Source organism: Mus caroli, chromosome 1, assembly GCF_900094665.2.
Source record: "Mus caroli chromosome 1, CAROLI_EIJ_v1.1, whole genome shotgun sequence".
In the NCBI taxonomy this organism is placed as follows: Eukaryota; Metazoa; Chordata; class Mammalia; order Rodentia; family Muridae; genus Mus; species Mus caroli.
Genome location: NC_034570.1, coordinates 26,762,736 through 26,774,914, shown reverse-complemented (window position 1 = coordinate 26,774,914; position 12,179 = coordinate 26,762,736). Strand labels below are relative to the sequence as shown.

The 12,179-nt window shown below is 36.8% G+C and overlaps 1 pseudogene; it reads left to right on the top strand.

Annotated features, from left to right (window-relative positions):
• Positions 1-6,280: 6,280 nt before the first annotated feature.
• Positions 6,281-12,179, top strand: part of LOC110287006 — a 72,005-nt pseudogene continuing 66,106 nt past the window's right edge.

Genomic DNA, 12,179 nt, shown 5'->3' with positions numbered 1-12,179 from the left:
AGATGGCCTAGTCGGCCATCACTGGAAAGAGAGGCCCATTGGACTTGCAAACTTTATATGCCCCAGTACAGGGGAACGCCAGGGCCAAAAAATGGGAATGGATGGGTAGGGAAGTGGGGGGAAGGGTATGGGAGACTTTTGGGATAGCATTGGAAATGTAATTGAGGAAAATATGTAATAAAAACATTTCCATAAAATAACAGCAAAACCTGAATAGCTAAAGTCATCTTGTCAAAAGGAACAAATAAACATTATAGTAGTAGACTTCATAATATATTAAAAATGCATGTTTATCAAAATATTACTCTCTAGGCTTCCAAACTAGACTAACAGAACATAATGAAATAAATGTATTTAAAGGTAACTGCTTATCCTCCGATGTGCCAGGAAAAACACTGGAGAAAATATACTTTTCTAAATAAGTAGCATTTGAAAAAGTATACCCATATTAGAGAAATGAAATTAGACCACATCTACTACCAGTTGCTAAATAGGGAAATTTTGATTTGTATTAAAAATTTTAAAATATATAATATGAACTTTTATGTGGAAAGACAATACTTTTCTCTGCAGTCACACTGACATAAATCCGAGTGTCATTCAAAGGAGCTGAGTGTCAGTTAACTCCCTTTCAGTTGTTTTAGGAGGTGTGGACTCCAGGAACCTCTCAAAATAATAGAGCTATTGCCATCACTCTTGGCTGCCTGCCGGCATGTTAGGTTCAGTCAGGATTGCAAAGACACTGCACACTTCAGACTCAGGAAACCCAAGCTAAAACAGAGGACTGAGATTACATCAAACCAAAAAAGCATTTGCTCAGCAAAAGGAACTATCATCATTCATAAACAGCCCCGAGCATGGAAAAGAATGTTTGCAATAGATATACTTAACAGGATGCTGCTCTTCAGAATGGCTAAGGAACTCCAAACACTGAAAGCAGGTTAGTATTAATAATCCATTAAAATGGTCTTTAGACCTAACCCTCCTAAATAGATACACAAATGGCCAACAGGTAAATGAAAGCATCCTCAGTATCAGTGACCACTGAAGAAATGCAGATCACATTATGTCAGTAAAGCTGGCCAGAAGCAAAGCAATTAAAGTAGCCAAGATGGGTGAGATCAGGGGGAAAGGAGAGCCTTTCACCCTAAGGATGGGGATGGGAATGACTGTAGCCATGATGAATAACGGCATAGAGGCTCCTCAAAGACCCAGAAATAGAAGCACATATGACCTGGAAATTTTATTATTGTTTATTTGCCCCTGAGAATGGCATAACCATCTCAAAGAGCCCTTCCTTGCTCTCATGCACACTACAACACTGCTCACAGAAGCCAGGAAGGAAAACAAACTGAGCCCAAACTTAGATGAACAGATAAAGATAATGGGTTAGAATCCAAAGCTGAGCGCCATTACGCCATATTTAAAGGGGGGCATCATGTGACACACATTTGGAATTTGATGTTATTATGTTAAAAGACATAAGCCAGACAGGATGAAGAGACGCAGCCTGGTCTCACTCATACGTGGAATCTCAAATGCTGACCTCACAGAAACTGAGCTCCTTGATGCCTAAGCCCTTGGCAAATAGTGAGGAAAAAGACTCGGAAAGTTCAGTAACAGTGACTTAGTTATAACTGTGTAGGAGCAAGGAGCTCTAAGCTGCTACTGCAAAGTAGCAGAAAAACAGATAACAGCAAGGACTATGCACCTCCACAGCCTGGAGAAAAAAGATTCTAAATGTTGTTACCAAAAAGAAATGATTAGGGCTGAAAATAAGAAATGTTTAACACTACTCAAATATTACACTACACACAGATTGTAATATAGAATCACCCCACTTTATATATATTTAACATATTTATCTTATGATAAAGTTAATTTGTAATGAAGAGGTATAGAAGATGCATAATAAAATGGGTGTTGGGCGCCATCTGTGGAGGCCACTCCATTTTGTCCTTGTACCTTGACTTATGTAATCTCAGATTTTTGCCCACTCAACAGTATGAAATTACAGGTTCCTTTTCATTTAGTTGACCTTAAATACAATCAAAAAGTGGTTTGTCATTGCCATAACATATGTGCTACTATTGTGCATGTAGTATACCTTCTAGGAAGTTCACTACTGTAGGTTGCAGAGTTAGTAGTCATTCAGTGGTGCTGCTGTCGTTACATATGGCTGCTGGCTTCAGGTTTATTTGTTTGCCTCTGAGAAGTACATGGCTTTGTGCTGATTATAAAACCAGACACTAGAACTGTTAGGAAAACACTGCCTTTAATGTCCTGATTTACTCTTAGTAATGGATGTATTTTAATAAGCACAATCCAGATCCTGACATTTGAAGCACCTCAAGGAACACTAATGACAGTTAAAATTGATAACATACATGGGCTGGTGCATGGCCCCAGGCGCATGTGTAGCACAGGATTACCTTTTCTGGCCTCAGTGGGAGAAGATACATTTAATTCTGTGGAAACGTGATGCTCCAGGGAAGAGGGATGCTGGTATAGGTAAGAGGGGGGAGTGTGGGCAGGTAGGGAGCATCCTCCCAGAGGTTGGTGGAGGGTGGGAGGTGAAGAGCTCAGAGAGGGGGACCTGGAAGGGGTCAAATTTTGGAATGTAAATAAATGAAATAATTTAATAATAATAAAAAACGGTAACAGAACTACATCTGACTATCTTAAGTGAGTGTGAAACATAAATAAGGAGGCGAGAACTGGAGTAGAAAATGATAGTTCTAAGTGAAAAAAAAAAGTAAAAATCAATAAGAAAATAAGAGTTGGAGACAACAATTTCTTGGTGCTAACATGGCAGGTGGGCAAATTGACCTCCCCACAGGTTAATTATGTACAGGTTTGATGAACTCCTGTAGGAATCAACTCCTTATTTTGGGGCTATTATTTCCTGAGAGCAGTAGAGATATTTCAAGAAATAGTTGAGTGTTGGAGTATTATAAACAATGCCTAAATATTTCACTGTAGTTAAATAAACTGAGGCATGATATTTGCACATTTAGACAGCTGGAAAATATCATCTCAGGGTTATCAAATATTCTTCTTTAACGTCAACTTAGGCTTCTGTCTCTCAGGATATAATCAAATGTTGGCAAAATGTTGATATGCTCGTCTGAACAGCTTGAAATTTGTGATATTGTGTAAATATTGATGTATGATATTCACACTGACATACAGATATCCATATTCTACACACATGTAAACTTGAATGCATCGTTTTATTACATAAGCAAACAAAAATGTATGGCTACTGATTAAAAAGACACAGCTGAACATGCACATTAACTTTCTTAAAATAGTTGTTAAATCATTGTAATGGCAATTGTATTTTCAAAATAACTTAATTTGAGTTCATTTCTATATTATTTTAGTCTAAGTGTTTCTAACACTTCGGCTGACCTGTATTTTCCTATACGTGAATTATATGTGTAGTCTCTTTAGTAAAATACTAGAATAGATGTACATTCCTAGTCTCATCCTTTCTTTCCTGGAATATAAAAAGCACAGCAAGTTGTGGTGTTTTGTCCCATAAACTCTGTATTGATAACTATGTTCAGTTTATAAACTCAGTTGTAATTTGAATTATGATTATATAGTGGATTGAGTTGGTATTGCCTGTAAGATCAACTCCCTGTCTTATAAAAATCTCAGTAAAGTACCTGGGGGAAGGGAATCTTCAAAATAGACACAACTCTGATATAAAGATGCATAATTGCTTTTCTTTTAAAATATTTTTCATCAAATATATTTTGATCATGTACTTCTCTTTTACGAACCTCTCTTTTTTCTCTCTCCAAGGGAGGGAAACACAAAATTGAAGATCAAAACAAATAAAGATTCAATAAGACAGAAAATTGTTAAAACAAATGAAACAGAAAGCCCACAATATCAAACAAAGAAACAGACAGACAAACAACATAGAGTTTGTTTGATGTTGCACAACTACTCCAGGGCATGGAGTGTAGTTGGATAAATTCAGTGACATTTTACTAGGAAAAAGTGATTTCCCTTTCCCCACTAGTCATCAATTGCAATAATTTCTTGGGTAGTGGCAGACTGCCACATCCATTTCTTCTCTCAGTGCTGGGACCTCATCTGGCTAGGACCCATGCATGTCCTGTGCATACTGCCAAAGCCCCTGTGAGTTCATTTGTACATCAGTTCTATTGGGACTGGAATACACTGTTTGGAGTCACCCATCACAACTGGCTCTTACAATTTTAACGTTTCCTTTCCCACTATAGATCCCCAAGCCTTGACATGAAAAGGGTACTGTATTTAAGACTGAGGATTCTGAAGTCTCTCAATGGATATTGTTCAGTTGTAGATTTCCACATTAATCCCTATCTACTGCAAGAGGAAGCTTTTCTGATGAGGGTTGGGGGAAGGGTCTGTTCTAATAATATGTCATTAGGAATCGTTTTTATTGCTAAGTTCTTTAGCAGAATAATAATAGCTTCTTCCATAGTCACATGACCAATGCGGTATTAAATTCTTGGCTCTTTTAGCAGTGTTAGGTATGGGTTCCATTTCATGGAGTGGCCCTTAAATACAATAATATCAATAAATAATAATAATAATAATAATAATAATAATGGTTAGGTAGTACCATAGTCACATAACAATTGTGACACTATTACACCACTATATCGTTCAGGTGGGTCTTTGTTTTAGGTTGCATAGTTTGTACTTGGTAATTACTGATGATTTCTTTGCTCTTCTAGTAGTTTGCAGAGTATTTTACAGCATCGGGAATGCTAGTCGGTAACAATGAAGCTTCTAGTTGTGCAGCAGTTCAACTTCTCCTTGTTAGGTGAAATAGAAACATATCATCTTTAGCAATAGAGCCTTGCTATCAGGCTGTCAAGAACAATTGATAGCTTTGTCTATAGACTATGATATTTTGGGGTAGGTACATGATACTTCTTTGGTCAATGGCTCAACAAGATATACACAATTCCTGAAACTGGAGCTTTTTTTCACTCAATGATATAAAATGTCTAGTTGGGGCATTGTTGCCACCATTATATGATGGCTCCACTAAGATTTGTTTTACATGTGTATATGTTTCAGGAAACTTCTATATGAGATGTAATTCACACATGACACTCCTAAAATGTCTAAAAACCTGACTACATAAATCATTGGCCTAGAGGAAAATCTACTAGTATTTTTTCTGCTAATATAACATCAGCTTCAATGACAATGCATCACTTCATCAGAGAAGCCCCTTCTTGCAGGAGATAACCGCTAACACAGACAACAAGACACAGATACTTTATGAAGAGTAATATTGAATAAAAGAGAAGTCTCCATCAAACACTTCCCCTAGTAGTTCATGCATTTATGTGGAAGATGAGGCAGAATTTAGGTAAGAGACATAAATGAGGTGGTGGGTAACTCAAAGGAAACAGTATATTTTCAACACAACAGGAATGATGCACATATCAACTTACAGTGATTTATTAGCATACACAAGAGCTACACAAGAACACACCAAATAGAATTCTAGAATTGAGAAGGTAGAAGTGGACAAAATGACCCACCCATAACCATGAAACTTCTGGCAGGGGGAAGAAGTTTTCTCTAATGAACTGTCATAATGTAAAACAACCATATTCCAAGGAAGTCCCCATGGCAAGAAGTAGGTGGCCATAAAATAAAATTGATTCCTTGTTTGTTTGTTTGTTTGTTGAATTTTGTGAAATTTTGTTTCTCATTTTCCTGTTTGTTTTGTTTTGGTATTTTTTCTTATTTTTTTTCTTTTTTGCTTAAATTTTCATATTTCTTCTTAGAGAGAAAAAGAGAGGAAGGATGGCATAGAAAGACACACACACACACACACACAGAGTGAGAGACAGAGAGAGAGAGAGAGACAGAGAGAGAGAGAGAGAGAGAGAGAGAGAGAGAGAGAGAGAGGCAGACAGACAGAACTTCAGTGAAAGAGGAGTTGGTAGGAATTGTGCCAAAGGGTAAAACATTATAAAAATGGTGAAATAAAAGAGAAACAATTGTTGACAGTGATTTAAAGATATAGGAAAAAGGTAGTAAAAATTGATGCAGCTGCTATGGAAACAAGTGTGGAAGTTTCTCAAGAAGTTGGAAATAGATCTGCCACATGATTCAGCTATATCTCTTTATAGTATGCCCAAATTACTCTTCCTTTTACTCTAAAAATACTTTCTCATCTTAATTCATTGCAGTTTTATTCACAATATCCAGGGCATGTGAGAAACTTAGATGTCCATCAACTGATCAACGAATAATGCAATTGTACTGTGTTCACACAGTGAAAGCCTATTCAGCTCTTAAGGAAATAGGAAAATTTGAAATCTGTAGGCAAATGGAAGTAATCATTCTGAATGAGGTAACCCAGACACAGAAAGACAAATGTTCTGTTAGGTGTAGATGCTGGCTTTCAATATTTGGATATTTGTGTCTAATTAGAGTTGACAAGGAGATACGGAGGCCGGTACATAACCATGGGAACAAACTTTCAACAAAGGGGAAATGGAAGACAGATGGTGCAAATGGTGAGATGGGGAAGAATAGATGAGGAGGTGTTGAGTGGACGAGGAGATGTCAGGATACAGGAAAGAGTTTGGGAAGGGATAACCAACACTGAAGACCTTTGAGAGTCACATGGCAATCTACTGCTATAAACACACACACACAAACACACACACACACTCTATCTGAATATATATGTATATATTTATATATATAGCATGTGTATGTTTATGTATATGTGTGTATATATAATGAATATATAATGTGTATATTTAGATATACACATTTTAATATATGCTATATATATGTACATTTTAATAGATATTAAATTATTTAAAATGTATACACACATATACACACACATTTTAAGAGGATTAAAAAGGATTTATCCTGTAATGGGGATGTGGTGATAACACTCCTTTTAGAGACCATACACCATCAAAGAAAAAGCCTAGTCAAAATATTTTGATTCTTTTTAAATTATTGTTCAGTGGTGTACCAAAAATCCCAAACATGGCATTGTTCTTCAGAATTTGATGGTGAAACCATATATATATATATATATATATATATATATATATATATATATATATATATATATATATAATCAGAACATATTTGAGTCATTGAAATTGGAGAAATCAAGCAATCAAGCTTTTACTTGTCCTGAAGCCTCATCCCTACTAGCTATTTTTCATAGTGCTAGATGATAAGGTGCATATTATTGGAAAGGAAAATTAATCATTGATCTTACTAAGCTGCAAACTACAACAACCAGCCTGTCAGGATATTCCATGTGGTATAACAGTGGCAAGAATGACATGGGAATCATGGGTATAACCATCCATTTTCTTATTGGCTTTAGGGCCTGATCCAAAAGATTAGACTCATGTCTGGCACTATTATTTGGAATCAGATGGAGAGACTACATTTTTTTCATCAACCAGATTACAGAACCAGCCACTATTTTTTTGCCAAGTCACCACAGTATTAAGTACATTCATCAAAGAAACACCTTTTAAAGGTATATAACAATACAGAAACCCACAACTAGTCAAGCTGAAGTGAATAAGAGACATGCTTAGCCCTAGATGGGACTACATTACATGATGCTCCTAAATTTCAGAGATAATCACAGAACAAAGGATAGGCAAGATTGTAAAAGCCAGAGAAGGTAGATAACTACAAAAAAATTTCAGGATACAGTAAGTTACACATATGAATTTGGAAAGGTTTTGACAGCATGAAGAAGACTGCATAGCATCAAGTCAGAAAAAAACCAGCTAGGAGGGAAGAGGTGGCCACAAGATTCCATCCATAGCTAAAGAGTTATTGATAATTGATTTTTGCTAGAAGAAGGAGAGTTAGTTTTCTTCGAGCAAGATGTGCCTGAGAGGGAGGCTACCCATGCTCCAGTTGATGGTCTGACACATACTGGCAAAGCTGAGATTATTCTGTGTGTAAAAAAAAAAAAAAAAAAAAAAAACAAAAAACAAACAAAAAAAATACAAAAAAAGCCAAAAGCACATATGAAATTGGGAAGGAGTAGTGTTGGAGATAATAGGGGAAGGATTAGAGGGGGGATTGATGGAGACAGAGTGATAAAAACACACTGTACATATGAATAAAACAGTCAAAACAGTAAAATTGTAAGTGTGGAATCAAAGTTTGCAGTTTTAACTGATTGACACTTCTTGTGCTAAAGTAAAAATCCCAAGTCACAACATTCTCCACAAGGAATATATTTTTATGTTCAGGGGTTGCTTAAAAGCAAATGATGCTTGGATTAATTCTCATTTATTTGAAACTATTCTCTTCCATTTCTGAAATTCTTTCCCATGAATTTTTTGTTTGTTTGTTTGAATGAGGTTATGAATCTTCCTAGTGAAGATGGCTTGACAGAAAGAGATAGAAACAGTGGCAGGAGCTATAACTGCTAGCACAACACAGCTCTGACCACCATGGTCCATCATCTAGTGGGCACGTTCAGGAGTCAAAGCAAGGACCTGTCCAGAGTCCCTGTGAGAGGGGACCATCCCTGCAAGTATAACACTCTTTCTTTGGATGGTGGTATCCTATAAGTGAAGGGAAGGGGTTTTGAATTCACCTGTATTTGTATCGCTTTGAACTCTTTTTTTTTGGTTTTGTTTTAATTAGATATTTTCTTTATTTACATTTCAAATGTTATCCCCCTTCCTGGTTACCCCTCCAAAAACCCCATACCCCCTCCTCACTCCCCTTAACACCAACCCACCCAATCCTGCTTCCTGGCCCTGGCATTCCCCTATACTTGGGCATAGAACCCTCACAGGACCATGGGTCTCTCCTCCCACCAACCAAAGAAAACACATGCTGGGACTCATGGCTCCAGCTGCATATGTAGCTTTGAACTCTTGACTCTCAGCAAGTTTCTAGTCAGTGCTTTTTACTGAAAAAAGTAAAAACTGAAGTAGAAGGGAAAGGGAAGGAATGCATGGGGACAGAGTGACTAAGATGGAAAATAGTAAGAAGTGATATAAGGAGGGGTGACTTAAGGAGGGGTGGCACAAGGAAGAGTGAGGCAAGGAGGAGTGAAATAGAAACCATGTTATCAGAGAAAACAGAATCTGAGACAGTTGAATTTGCAAAGTGTAATAGACTTTGTAATTTATTTTATAACCATCCCATCTCTTCATTAAAAATTAAATGTATTTTAGAGATATGTGTGTATGATGGAGTATACAGGACAGATGGGAACAGAATTCTCATATGTAACCTACTGGCACCATACTTGTTTAATCTGTTTTTCTAGAGCCTCTGTCATAATTTTCTCCTATAAATATCATTCATTTTCACAAGTTTGGAAGGAGATACCATCTCACAGAATGCTTTGTAACTTCAGCTTTTAGAATCCTGTAAATACCCAAGAAACAGTGCCTGTCCTGGGGTCCACTGTGAAACTTTTTCACTTTTTTATAAAAGTTTATTGTGGTCAAAATTGTATATTAAATTATTTTAATTTATGAACTCATCCTTACATTAAATATTATACAAGTACTTTTATATCCTAAAGGTAGAAATAGAGATGCAATTTTATTTAATAGAAACACCAAATAGGTGTTTAATACATAACCTTATAGCTTTTGCAGTTGCAAATGCTGTCTTTTGAGTTCATTTTCTGTGAAATCACAGGTAGATTTAGTCATTACAACTCAGCATATTCCATTCATTAATATTTCATTTACAGTTATAGTGACACCGAGTCGTCACCATAGGCTTTTAAAATAGCAGAGAGTCGTGAAATTGAACCCTGATCTAAAAAGATGAAACCACTTCTCCATTAAGTAAAACCTGTAAAGTGCCATCCCTCTAGCTGGCAAACCCTATAATTCTCCTTGACTGTCCAATAGTCTCTCCCCATTTCTCAGGAGGAAGTCATTAGCTGGCAGCCAGAGTGAGTCCTCATTCTCACTTACAGCAAACTACCTTCACTGAATGTGTTAGAAGACATTCAGGAGTCTACCCCGAAGCACTGTCAAACATGTGTTACCGACTACATTTTTCAAGTGCGTTTTGCTATTTGGTCTTGTGAATTTGTAATCACATTTGTCGGCTTGTTCATTATCTCTCTAATTTGTAGGTCTCTAGCATTTGAGGGAAGTTGGCCTGCTCTTCTGTAACTTTAGCCTGCATCAAGCTTACAACGTTATGGCTATTGGCAAATCTAAAACATAAATGTAAGCAGTTATTTGCTTCTGGAATGATTTCTTTAATTTTGACCTAATGTAACATATTAATAGAAGAAGGAGATATGTTTATTTTTAAAGGAAACGAGGTGCTTCAGAAATAAGGTTCTGTCTTCCAAATTAGGTTATATAAAATTAAATCCTTCTAAATAAAACAAACACAATAAAATCAAAGACCAAAAGCAACTTGAGATAAGAAAATTAGTTACTTAAATTGATTAGGTTTAAAAAATCCAGTATACCTATGGGCAGGACAGTACAGACTACAAATGGACAGTGGATATGGAAGATGGTAATCATATTACAAGTCAAGTAATTTGAAATAAAATTACCACAGAAGCGACATGTTAAGTTATAATCAGAAATGACAAGTGTGAAAATAGCACCTTACATATTGCTAATGAAAGTGTTATAACAAATAAGACATTTAAGACAAATGAGTAATAAGCCCAAACTGCTTCCTTAGAACTCAGGCAAATTTCTATACATACAATGAAGAACTGTAAAAAAAAATTGTGACTTTGTTTGGTTTTATTTATACAAAAGTAGAGATAATTATAAAAAATCACTTTATTACATTGGAACATTATGGTGCATGTACACACTGATAAATCTAGTATCATAACATTAAATAGGCATAAAATTCTTTCTATGTGATCTTGTGATTCTGGAGTTACAGAGACAAAGGTTGGAGCAGAGACTGAAGGAAAGACCATCCAGAAACTGCCCCACCTGGGTATCCATCCCATGAACAACCACTAAACCCAGACACTATTGCAGATGCTAAGAAGAGCTTGCTGACAGGAGCCTGAAATAGCTGTCTCCTGAGAGGCTCTGCCAGTGCCTGGCAAATACAGAAGTGGATGCTCACAGTCATCCATTAGATGGAGCACAGGGTCCCCAATGAAAGAGATAAAGAAAGTACCCATGGAGCTGAAGGGGTTTGCAGACCCCTAAGAGGAACATCAATATGAACTAACCAGTAACCCCAGAGCTCTCTGGGACTAAACCACCAATCAAAGAAAACACATGGAGGGACTCGTGGCTCTAGCTGCATATGTAGCAGAGGATGGCCTAGTCAGTCATCAATGGAAGGTGAGACCCTGTGAAGGTTCTATGCCCCAGTATAGCGGAATGCCTGGGCCAAGAAGCAGGTGTAGGTGGGTTGGGGAGCAGGGGCGTGGAGGGAGAGAGAACAGGGGATTTTCCAGGGGGCAGGGGTGGAGTAGGAAAGGGGATAACATCTGAAATGTAAATAAAGAAAATATCTATTTTTTTAAAAAGGAAAAAATAGGCATAAAATTAAGGAAATTAAGTCCTAAATTAAACCACATGTCTACGTGCGTCTAACAGAACTCTTACTGCATAGGCTCCGGTGACACTGTAACATGAATGCTAATATTGGCCATAGTAGAATTGAAATCATATGAAGTTCTATTTTTAATGAAAGAGCAAGGACAGCATATTAGTTTATTTTCAGCTCTTCTTACTCACTAAAGTTTAACATATTTTAAATTTGCCATCTGTACAATAAGGAGTTTCCAGTTTTCTATACAGGTAACATTTAATGTGACAGATGCATTTTCATCTTCCTTTTCCAGTTCAGTGTTAAAAGTAGCAAAATAACAATGGAGTATTTTCACCTGGAACACTCCAGACATCATTATCTGAGCTATTTTAATACTTAAAACTAGGAAATGAGGAAATACCATTCACCTGAAACCAAGATGCTGTCCATTCCTCACTACAAAGACAGAAATACTGCTAAGAGTATGTATTAGTTAGGGTTTTACTGCTGTGAACAGACACCATGACCAAGGCAAGTCTTATAAAAAAACAACATTTAATTGGGGCTGGCTTACAGGTTCAGAGGTTCAGTCCATTATCATCAAGGTGGGAGCATGACAGCATCCAGGCAGGCATGACGCA